Genomic DNA, 12582 nt, shown 5'->3' with positions numbered 1-12582 from the left:
AGGGAGCTTAGATTGTAAGCTCACTGGGGCAGGGGCTGATGGGAATGGGATAGGGACCTTAGATTGTAAGCTCACTGGGGCAGGGGCTGATGGGAATGTGATAGGGAGCTTAGATTGTAAACTCACAGGGGCAGGAACTGATGGGAATGATATATAATCTCTATAAAAGCACTATGGAGTATGATGATGCAGTAATAATAAAGGGTAATAATAACACTGCCCTTGATAGTGGTTATTAATGGGGCATCATAATTAATTTCTCCCTTTGGCATCTCAAACAATTAAGGTAAAACCAACCTCCAGTAAACGAAATTAAAAAAAGGCCAAAAAAGATCCTTCCTCCTGTAAAAAGTAGGTCTGAGGTTTATCAGTCAAGAAGTTAATTTAGAGCTGGAAATAAGTCGTCTTCTGCGGCCCCTCGAGCCAATGTCAGTGCAGGGACACGAGATAAACAATCACAGCCAAACCCCGAGCCCTAATTAACATTTGGCTGTCAGGACGTGACATATAAAGAGACGCCTTTATTAAGAATGCCCGAGTCCCCATAGGGATACAGCCAACATGGAATTCTGGAAAATTCCAAACACTCACCTGTCATGAGGTTTAGTGGATCATCAGATGATGCAGGACTCATATAAAGGCCAATAGCAGGGTTGGAAGAGATGAATAGGGAAAATATATTTGCTTAAAGCTGAGGATACACAGGACAGCCTTCCTCTGCATATTTCCATATATATGTATGTGTGGGAGCTGCCATATTGCTTGCAATCTTCATAGACTTAGATGTAGGCGTAGTCTTCTCCCGTTATTACTGTCTATTAAAAAAATTCTCTGTACACAAAATGGCTTATGTATTTAGCCAAGGAACATTCTAGTCCTGCAGCAAGCTCCTCCCTTATTTAACCCCTATGTATAACCAGAGTATAGTCTTCCTTCGGAGTATAGTATTGGGGTCCTTATACATATGGCTTTTAAGATAGACAAGTCATAGTTTTGTTTCTCTTATTGGCTGAAGGTCACAAGATGATTCCTCTTAGGGCGCTTAGACCCAGCCACATTGTTTATGTAGTTGACACATTGTCTGCTGTGAGCCCTTCTTCTGGCTTAACCAAGAAAAATATACACAGGAGCACTCACATGAGTTATCATTACGTTTTATAAAAGGCTGTGAGGAGTGATGGTGGTCACATGAACAAGAGGTGGGTGATGGCATTGAGAAGACTAGAGTGATGATGGTGACATTGAGAAGTCAAGAGTGATGATGGTGGCATTGAGAAGACTAGAGTGATGATGGTGGCATTGAGAAGTCAAGAGTGATGATGGTGGCATTGAGAAGACTAGAGTGATGATGGTGGCATTGAGAAGACTAGATTGATGATTGCGGCTTTAAGAAGACAAGAGTGATGATGGTGGCATTGAGAAGACAAGAGTGATGATGGCGGCATTGAGAAGACTAGAGTGATGATGGTGGCATTGAGAAGACTAGAGTGATGATGGTGGCATTGAGAAGACTAGAGTGATGATGGTGGCATTGAGAAGACAAGAGTGATGATGGTGGCATTGAGAAGACTAAAGTAATGATGGCAGCGTTGAGAAGACCAGAGTGATGATGGTGGCATTGAGAAGACTAGATTGATGATGGCGGAATTGAGAAGACTAGAGTGATGATGGCGGCATTGAGAAGACTAGATTGATGATGGCGGAATTGAGAAGACCAGAGTGATGATGGTGGCATTGAGAAGACTAGATTGATGATGGTGGCTTTAAGAAGACAAGAGTGATGATGGCGGCATTGAGAAGACTAGATTGATGATGGCGGCTTTAAGAAGACAAGAGTGATTGTGGTGGAATTGAGAAGACTAGAGTGATGATGGTGGCATTGAGAAGACTAGATTGATTATGGCGGCTTTAAGAAGACAAGAGTGATGATGGTGGCATTGAGAAGTCAAGAGTGATGATGGTGGCATTGAGAAGACAAGAGTGATGATGGTGGCATTGAGAAGACTAGAGTGATGATGGTGGCATTGAGAAGTCAAGAATGATGATGGCGGCATTGAGAAGACAAGACTGATGATGGTGGCATTGAGAAGACAAGAGTGATGATGGCGGCATTGAGAAGTCAAGAGTGATGATGGCGGCATTGAGAAGTCAAGAGTGATGATGGTGGCACTGAGAAGACAAGAGTGATGATGGTGGCATAGAGAAGACTAGAGTGATGATGGTGGCATTGAGAAGTCAAGAGTGATGATGGCGGCATTGAGAAGACAAGAGTGATGATGGTGGCATTGAGAAGACAAGAGTGATGATGGTGGCATTGAGAAGTCAAGAGTGATGATGGCGGCATTGAGAAGACTAGAGTGATGATGGCGGCATTGAGAAGACAAGAGTGATGATGGCAGCATTGAGTAGACTAGAGTGATGATGGCGGTGGCATTGAGAAGACTAGAGTGATGATGGTGGCATTGAGAAGACTGGAGTGATGATGGCGGCATTGAAGAGTAATGAGCTGAAACTGAGAAGACAAGAGTGATTGGGGTGTCACTGAAAAGAAGTGAGAGATAGTGAAGGCATTGAGAAGAAAAAAGTGATGTTGATTGTATTTAGAAGACAAAAGTTTTGGTGGTGGCATTAAGAAGACAAAGATAATGGCGGTGGAACACAAGGGTGATGGTGGAGACTTCATTAAAAAAATTCTGTAATGTTCACAATACACATGTGGTTTGTATTAAGTAGGTTGGCTGCTTGATGGTGCTACAGAAAGTAATTAGCCACTGCCCCTGTATAAACTAATAACAAAGTTGTACCCCCTCCCCCCACCCAAAAAAAACCTTCATGGGAAGAGCTGTATTAAAGGCAACTTCAAGGCAGGAAAATCCAAATAACTGATAGTAATTAGATGTTATTGGGCCACACTCCAAAATCTTTTTTGTGATCAAACCCCACCTACCAAACCTCAACAAAGATGATCTATTTTGTAAACATATTTTGTATGAACATAATGCAGCACTCACATGTTCCCGGGCTGTCGGTATAAACAGAGGCTGTTAGATATACGGATATGTGCAACTGAACTGAACTGCGCTCCTGCATTCAACTTGTCTGTAAATGTAGCACCGAAATATGTCTTCATTCAATTCAGCATATGCACCAGTGGAGCTTACAATCTAAGGTCCCTATCACATTCCCATCAGCCCCTGCCCCAGTGAGCTTACAATCTAAGGTCCCTATCACATTCCCATCAGTCCCTGCCCCAGGGAGCTTACAATCTAAGGTCCCTATCCCATTCCCATCAGCCCCTGCCCCAGTGAGCTTACAATCTAAGGTCCCTATCACATTCCCATCAGTCCCTGCCCCAGTGAGCTTACAATCTAAGGTCCCTATCACATTCCCATCAGTCCCTGCCCCAGTGAGCTTACAATCTAAGGTCCCTATCACATTTCCATCAGTCCCTGCCCCAGTGGAGCTTACAATCTAAGGTCCCTATCACATTCCCATCAGTCCCTGCCCCAGTGAGCTTACAATCTAAGGTTCCTATCACATTCCCATCAGTCCCTGCCCCAGTGAGCTTACAATCTAAGGTCCCTATCACATTTCCATCAGTCCCTGCCCCAGTGGAGCTTACAATCTAAGGTCCCTATCACATTCCCATCAGTCCCTGCCCCAGTGAGCTTACAATCTAAGGTCCCTATCACATTTCCATCAGTCCCTGCCCCAGTGGAGCTTACAATCTAAGGTCCCTATCACATTCCCATCAGTCCCTGCCCCAGTGAGCTTACAATCTAAGGTCCCTATCATATTTCCATCAGTCCCTGCCCCAGTGGAGCTTACAATCTAAGGTCCCTATCACATTCCCATCAGTCCCTGCCCCAGTGAGCTTACAATCTAAGGTCCCTATCACATTCCCATCAGTCCCTGTCCCAGTGGAGCTTACAATCTAAGGTACCTATCACATTCCCATCAGTCCCTGCCCCAGTGAGCTTACAATCTAAGGTCCCTATCACATTCCCATCAGTCCCTGCCCCAGTGGAGCTTACAATCTAAGGCCCCTATCACATTCCCATCAGTCCCTGCCCCAGTGGAGCTTACAATCTAAGGTCCCTATCACATTCCCATCAGTCCCTGCCCCAGTGAGCTTACAATCTAAGGTCCCTATCACATTCCCATCAGTCCCTGCCCCAGTGAGCTTACAATCTAAGGTCCCTATCCCATTCCCATCAGCCCCTGCCCCAGTGAGCTTACAATCTAAGGTCCCTATCACATTCCCATCAGTCCCTGCCCCAGTGAGCTTACAATCTAAGGTCCCTATCACATTCCCATCAGTCCCTGCCCCAGTGAGCTTACAATCTAAGGTCCCTATCCCATTCCCATCAGCCCCTGCCCCAGTGAGCTTACAATCTAAGGTCCCTATCACATTCCCATCAGTTCCTGCCCCAGTGAGCTTACAATCTAAGGTCCCTATCACATTCCCATCAGTCCCTGCCCCAGTGGAGCTTACAATCTAAGGACCCTATCACATTCACATACCCTAGGTTCAGTTTTATCAGTAGCCCATTGGGATGTGGGAGGAGACCCAAGCAGACAGTGCCCTGGATGGAATTGAACTCATTATGCTTTAAGATAGCTTGGTGAGTTACCTGTAATAGAACTGCCAGAAACGGTTTCTCTTGCACGGGAATAACAAAGAGGGCATTTAACCTGGGCCATATATTATGTAACAGGCTCTCTGGGAGAGGAGCATTAATGGGACAACGTAATCCTCATCTGACCGGATTTTTAGACAGATATCTGTTTGATCCCTAGCAAGATATTGGTGGGCAGGCTGTTAAAAACATAAAATAAGAATGAAACAGACACACACAATTTTTTAACTTTTCATGTGGTCCAACAGAAGAAAAAGATACATATTGAGGGTGTCAGTAATTTCTCTACACTGCCCCCTGCTGTCCCTCTGGAAAATATTTTATTCCAGCTGTACATTTTTAAAAAATCATCTGTGTTTTCCCCTTACAGAAGGGAATTTTGGGCATTTTTGACTAGTGAAATATATGTAATGGCTACATTTTTCCAAAGTCATCATGAGTGCATTCAGCCTCCTTGAGTCGAACACTTGGGGGTTTGGAAGGTGATGGAGAAGGCAGTAACCAGAGATTCTGAGGACAATGGCATCTTATTCAAGCCTGAGACTGCAAGGTGAGCCAATTGCAACTTCATAGAAGCTGAAGGAAAATAATGATATAATCAACCCAAAACATAATACAAATGAAGATTCAAAATAAACCTTTATTGACTGCCAGATTCTGTAGGGTTTAAAGTTGATGCTTGTAGAGTGTAAGCTCTTTTGGGCAGGGCTCTCTTCACCTCCTGTATCGGTTACTGATTGCTTTATATGTTACTCCTTGTAGAGTGTAAGCTCTTTTGGGCAGGGCTCTCTTCCCCTCTTGTATCGGTTACTGATTGCTTTATATGTTACTCCTTGTAGAGTGTAAGCTCTTTGGGGCAGGGCTCCCTTCCCCTCTTGTATCGGTTACTGGTTGCTTTATATGTTACTCCTTGTAGACTGTAAGCTCTTTTGGGCAGGGCTCTCTTCACCTCTTGTATCGGTTACTGGTTGCTTTATATGTTACTCTGTATGCCCAATGTATGTAACCCACTTATTGTACAGCGCTGCGGAATATGTTGGCGCTTTATAAATAAATGTTAGTAATAATGCATGCAGTGTAGTGACTTCTGAGCCACAGGCATTTCACGCATGGTTAGGAGAGGAGGGTATTAGCTTTGTAGCTTTTTGCCCAAATGTATTTATATTTATGACTTTCAAAGGAAAAACCAGTCTAAAGGTGGCCATACATGGGAAGATCTTCTCCCAATATCCCCACCTACGGGTGGGTGATATCGGGATAATTCGTTCGTTTGGCCCTGATCAAATTAGAACTGCAGGTATAGGTGTTGGTTCGGGGTCCGCAGCGGCTCGTTGATTCAATGGAAAAATCAAACCTACCCGATTGAGATCTGCCTGATTTCATGCCAGATGTCGGCTGGACAGGCCTTCTGTTCATGCCCATGCACGGGCAGATAAGCTGCCAAATCAGTCTAAAGGACCGAAATCAGCAGCTAGAATCAGCCCATGTATGGCCACCTTTACTGTACTAAGCACAATATTTCCAGGTTAAAGATCAGAATGAGGCTCCTAGGGCCCACTAGAGAACTTGATATCCAGGGCCCAATCTAAGAACCTTCAAATGTAAAATATACATAATAGTATTGTTTTGACATGGTTCCATGGTGCTAAAAAGAGAGGTAATGAGAACTGTGCAACAGTAGGAATCTGTGTAGGACCCAGGATATTCTCTCCAATTTGCAACCCAAAAATGTTTTGTTGATCACTGGTAATATTGCATCTACTGATTACATCTACTTATATTTAGTAGTCATGGTTGCCTGGGTACTTTGCTGACCAGTGACCCATTTCCTCCCTAACACTCTAATGAGATGTCCCAATTCATGTCCCAATAACAAGGTAAAGTCATAACTAGAATATATTACAAATTAATTGTGTTTATGTCAGATTCCTAATTAGAAGTGGCTCTTGGGGGGTTTGGGTTTCCCTCATTGGAAATCAATGCTGCTCTAGTAGACATACATGATTGCCATTCCCAACCCGTTTCTATGTAAAGTTGAGGCACGTTCTGAGAATCCTTATTATATGTTCTAGTGTTGTCACTGCCCAATGTTGAAAGCCTAATATATGTTTTACTCACTAGAAGAAGAGATTTGGTCCCACTGGTCCCACCAGGAGAGTCCTGCTACCCTGACAGACCAGTCTCACCCTCTGTGGGTGACTGAGAAAGTAGGACATAATAGGGTGATCAGGCTCTGCCAGCAGATTGGCCATGATCCTATTCTGGAACAAGGAATTAGGTGCCGATTGGCTCACCATCCGCCTTCCTGCCATTTAATTACATGAAATATTTAGAAAAGCAGTCACTGTAATGATTCCCCTGTAGGACATCTATTGGGGGCCCCAGATGGAGCTATGGAATTCGTTAAAATGCTCACATACTAATTACAGAACATAGATAATACTTTGTACTACAATAAAGTACTACCTTTTCATTATCAAAAAGTCCGTTTGGCAAGGGTGCCGTTGTGCCACATTGCGGGTACCTCGTTAGCAGGCTTACAGTGCTGTAACAATGCATAACGATTGGTGCTAATTCCAAGGTTCTGATACTCTTACAATTAACGATTCATTAAGCTCCCTTATTGCCTTGCCACTGTTACCCTGCTGCCGTAACATTGCTACCACTTCCAAACGACCTGAAGGGAACTTCAAGGCTCTGCTAATAAATGAGCTCTTTAATTGGCTATGGAACACTTGATTAATCGTTAAAGAAAATGTTATGGTAATAAAGGGAACACATTCATTATAAGAAATCTTCTCCATGTGCAAATATTTTGATCTAAATATTATTGGTTTGCTTCAAACAGCAGTAATTAGGCTGGGGCTGTGTGTGCAGTTCCATGGTGCCTCCCAGGATCACATACTGACCCCTGCAGCCAATCTTCCTGCAACCAGAGCTCAGTGGATTGTTGGTGGAGTTTTGCCATAATTCAGATGTGGCTGGAGTGGTTCAGGGGTTTCCTATGGGACTTAAGGCCTCATAAAGTGGGAGCATTAAGCAATTAAACAAAACTTACAGACAGTCGTTAACAGAAAAAGCCCTATTGAGAAACCATTCAGCTGCCGTCTATTTAATATGTGCCCCCAAGTGTAGGACTCAGGATATTATCTCTTATTTGCACCCCACATAAATAGGTTTTTGATAACTGGTAATATTGCTGATTACAGGTATAGAACCCATTATCCAGAATGCCCGGGACCTGGGGTTTTCCGGATAAGGGGTCTTATACCATAAGTCTGATAAAAAAAAATTATTTAAACCGTAATTAAACCGACTAGGATTGTTTTGGCTCCAATAAGGGGTGATTATATCTTAGTTGGGATCAAGTACAGGTACTGTTTTATTATTACAGAGAAAAGGGAATCATTTAACCATGAAATAAACCCAATAGGGCTGTTCTGCCCCCAATAAGGGGTAATTATATCTTAGTTGGGATCAAGTACAGGTACTGTTTTATTATTACAGAGAAAAGGGAATCATTTAACCATGAAATAAACCCAATAGGGCTGTTCTGCCCCAATAAGGGGTAATTATATCTTAGTTGGGATCAAGTACAGGTACTGTTTTATTATTACAGAGAAAAGGGAATCATTTAACCATTAAATAAACCCAATAGGGCTGTTCTGCCCCAATAAGGGGTAATTATATCTTAGTTGGGATCAAGTACAGGTACTGTTTTATTATTACAGAGAAAAGGGAATCATTTAACCATGAAATAAACCCAATAGGGCTGTTCTGCCCCAATAAGGGGTAATTATATCTTAGTTGGGATCAAGTACAGGTACTGTTTTATTATTATAGAGAAAAAGCAAACCATTTTTAAAAATGTGAATTATTTGATTAAAATGGAGTCTATCGGAGATGGCCTTTCCGTAATTTGGAACTTTCTGGATAAGGGGTACGATACCTGTACTTCTGCTTATATCTAATAGTCATGGTTGCCTCGGTACATTGCTGACCAGTGACCCATTTCCTCCCTAACAGGCTAATGAGATGTCCCAATTCATGTCCCAATAACAAGGTAAAGTCATAAATACAATATATTACAAATAAATTGTGTTTATGTCAGATTCCTAATTAGAAGTGGTTCTTGGGGGGTTTGGGTTTCCCTTATTGGAAATCAATGCTGCTCTAGTAGACATACAAGATTGCCATTCCCAGCCCGTCGCTATGTAATGTTCTGAGAATCCTTATTATATGTTTTTGTGTTGTCACTGCCCAATGTTGAAAGCCTAATATATGTTTTACTCATTGGAAGAAGAGATTTGGTCCCACTGATGCTGCTAGTAAATAGCCTGACAATCTTGGGAACCATTTGGGGAAAGGCAGTTAAACCTTCTGGGACATAGAAGTAAAAATAAAACAAGAGTTTACTTTTCCTTTATTCCTTATTTCTGAACTGTAGGCAAAGGTCGGACCAAGGAGTAGATTATACACAGCTTGGCCTTAGGGGGGCGATACCTGAGCCAGCCCCACTGCATATTAGTACTAATAGTAATACCCCAGTACCATTCCAGCAGGGGAAGCGGCGGAGGTGAGGGCACTATGGCAGCAGTTCTTGTTGTTGAGCAGAAACAACACTGACATCATTGTCTCCTGTGCATTTCTAACCTGCTCTTGTCTCTGAGGCAATTCTACAGCACGTACATCTGACCATTTCAGTACCAGAACGGTTTAATCCAGTACATCATCATAAGTCTGTATGATGGCAATAATATAACCCATTACTTCTATGTACTGTAACAGTCATATGTAATGAGGGGTGTAACTACAGAGGAAGCAGACCCTGTGGCTGCAGGGGGCCCAGGAGGTATAGGGGGCCCCACGAGGCTCTAATTAATGAACAATATAGTATATATTAATAAAAAAGGGCATTGACTCAAGGGATGAAAACATAATTTTATAGGTCCCTGGTAAGGCCTCACCTTGAGTATGGGGGGCAGTTTTGGGCTCCAGTCCTTAAGAAGGATATTAATGAGCTGGAGAGAATGCAGAGACGTGCAACTAAACTGGTAAAGGGAATGGAAGGGTTAAACTATGAGGTGAGACTGTCAGGGTTGGGGTTGTTTTCTCTGGAAAAGAGGCGCTTGCGAGGGGACATGATTACTCTGTACAAGTACATTAGAGGGGATTATAGGCAGATGGGGGATGTTCTTTTCCAGCTTTCCATTTGAAGCAGCGTAGGGGGTTCCTCACGGTGAGGGCAGTGAGGGGGTTGGGGAATGCCCTGCCGGGGGATGTTGGGTAGGGGGTTCCTCACGGTGAGGGCAGTGAGGGGGTTGGGGAATGCCCTGCCGGGGGATGTTGGGTAGGGGGTTCCTCACGGTGAGGGCAGTGAGGGGGTTGGGGAATGCCCTGCCGGGGGATGTTGGGTAGGGGGTTCCTCACGGGGAGGGCAGTGAGGGGGTTGGGGAATGCCCTGCCGGGGGATGTTGGGTAGGGGGTTCCTCACGGTGAGGGCAGTGAGGGGGTTGGGGAATGCCCTGCCTGGGGATGTTGGGTAGGGGGTTCCTCACGGTGAGGGCAGTGAGGTTGGGGAATGCCCTTCCTAGTGATGGGGTAATGGCAGATTCTGTTAATGCCTATAAGAGGGGCCTGGATAAGTTTTTGAACAAGCAGAATATCCAAGGCTATTGTGATACTAATACCTACAGTTAGTATTAGTGTTTGTATATATAGTTTATGTATGTGAGTGTATAGATTGGTAAGTATAGGGTGTGTGTGCTGGGTTTACTTGGAATAGATAAACTTGATGGACTCTAGTCTCTGGACTCTGGTTTTTCAATCCTATGTAATTATGTAAAAACATGTGGACATTATGGGGGCACTAAAATTAATTTGCTGTGAGGCCCAGAACCATCTAGTTACACCACTGCTCGTCAATGCTGTAGACACTAGATTGTCCCTAGTATTGCTTTCCTAGTAAGTAACCCCCCAAGATTAGGGCAGATAGTCCAACTTTAGGTGGCATGTTACCCTTAAAATTATTTTAATGGCTCCCTAGTCTGCCCGAGAGCTCCCCTTACCTCATTGGATGGTATCGTCATTATCCTAGATCTGAAGCATCCTGAAAAACAATAAAAGAGGCGGAGAAACCTACCTGTATAGATGGTGGCTTTTTGACTCTATCCTCCATTTGTAGGCCATCGTTTTGATGAAAACAGTTGCCTTTTCTTAGTTCCAGGAGTATCTAGGACTAAGAAAGGGTGACGTGTGTTCACCCCAAACCTGAGCCTAAATTGCCTTCAGGCTGAACCTTCAGGAATATGAATTCCCATCAACATTTAGCCAAGATGTCGTTCTTATTATTAGGCAGATCCACCCATACACTGCCAACCCCACCAATGTGAGAACCTCTGCCCTAAGTAGATGACTAGTGGGAGAAGGAAGGGTAACCCCATTTTGAGTGGGTCTGAGTCCCATACAGTACATGTAGGCTCATGTAACCCCTTATATAAATATATATATAAATGGAAGGGAATCCATAATCATTATTTTGAAACCCTTTTCAGTGAGGAGAATGAATTCTCCAGACTGTGTGTGGACCCCTAGGCAGTTGCCTCTACTTGAACTCCATAAAGACAGCTCTTTACTAATTTTAAAGCTGCCAGATGTTTGATCCTTTTTATTGGACTCCAAAGGAATGAACTAACAGAGGCTGGGAATGATGGAGCTACATCAATGAACTGCCCATGTAAAAAATAATAGGGCTAATTTACTAAGATTGGGGTTAAATAGCACTAGTGTTGCTGCCCTTAGCAATGCAGAAATATCACTAAAGGTCCCCATACACCTTCAGATCCTACGTGTGGGCGATATCGGGAGAATCCAGGCTAATTCGGTCATTTGGCCCTGGGGCCAAACGATCGAATTATCGTGATGAGTATAGGCAAAGTCGGTTCCGATACCACATCAAAGAGCTGATGCAGTCCCCGATCCGACTAAATTTTTTAACCTGCCGATCGATATCTGGCCAACATCAGGCCAGATATCGGTTGGGCAGGCCCGTCGGTAAGGGACCCATATCGGCAGCTAGAATCGGCCTGTATATGGCCACCTTAACTCTAGTCTTTCCTAATTAGGAATAGGAGTCAGTGTTACGGCCCTAAGATTGGTTTATTTTAGAAGCTATTTTCTGTTGCAGGAAGACTCATGTTTGAGTTCCGCCCCACAGGTAATGGAACCCAATGGGCCAATATGATGTAATGAATGATCAAGCCACGGCAGCACTCAGGGGGTGTCCCTGGGGGTACAAGGGAAATTCTCACAGGGCTACCTTAAATAGCTCCTTGCAATGAATAGACTCTTCCCGACTTTAGCTCTTGGTATAAATTCCCGGCAGAGTTTGGAGGAAGCGAGGCCTCATTAAGGCTTTGCATGCTACATCTTCATATCTTTTTATGGCACAGTCCTTAGTGCTTTGGTTCTCCTCTGTGAGTTCAAGTCCAGCCAGGGTTGATTGCTGCTATAAACCATTTTCTGAACAGTAAGGCTGGATTTAGGGCCCGGTCCCACCTGCATTGCCAGGGGACCCCTCTGCTTCTACTCCCCAAAGTTATTCATATAGTAAGTTCTCTCTCTCTACAGGGCTGCATTGTATTCGTAAGTGGCTCCAAGCTTCCCACCCTGCGGTCGCTCTCTCCCCCGTTAAATGTATTCTGTGGCCCCATTGTCTTTATAATAAAAACGTTATAGACCAGGTGGTCGGTGAAATTAATCTTCTGACCTAAGTGATTGCTTGGCATGGTTCCCTCTCATTAAGTGGATGGCTTGAAGTGTCTGCACACTGGAGAACATTGAATAGAATGTTTAGTGACTGTAACTGGAAACCGCTGACTTTTTATTGCGACACCATCACTCTTTGGGAGTCAGGACATTATTCAAGGGCTGGAATATGTCA

The sequence above is a fragment of the Xenopus tropicalis genome, chromosome 4 (genome assembly GCF_000004195.4).
Source record: "Xenopus tropicalis strain Nigerian chromosome 4, UCB_Xtro_10.0, whole genome shotgun sequence".
NCBI lineage: Eukaryota > Metazoa > Chordata > Amphibia > Anura > Pipidae > Xenopus > Xenopus tropicalis.
The sequence above is the reverse complement of the archived record's forward strand: the minus strand, read 5'-3'. Positions refer to the sequence as shown.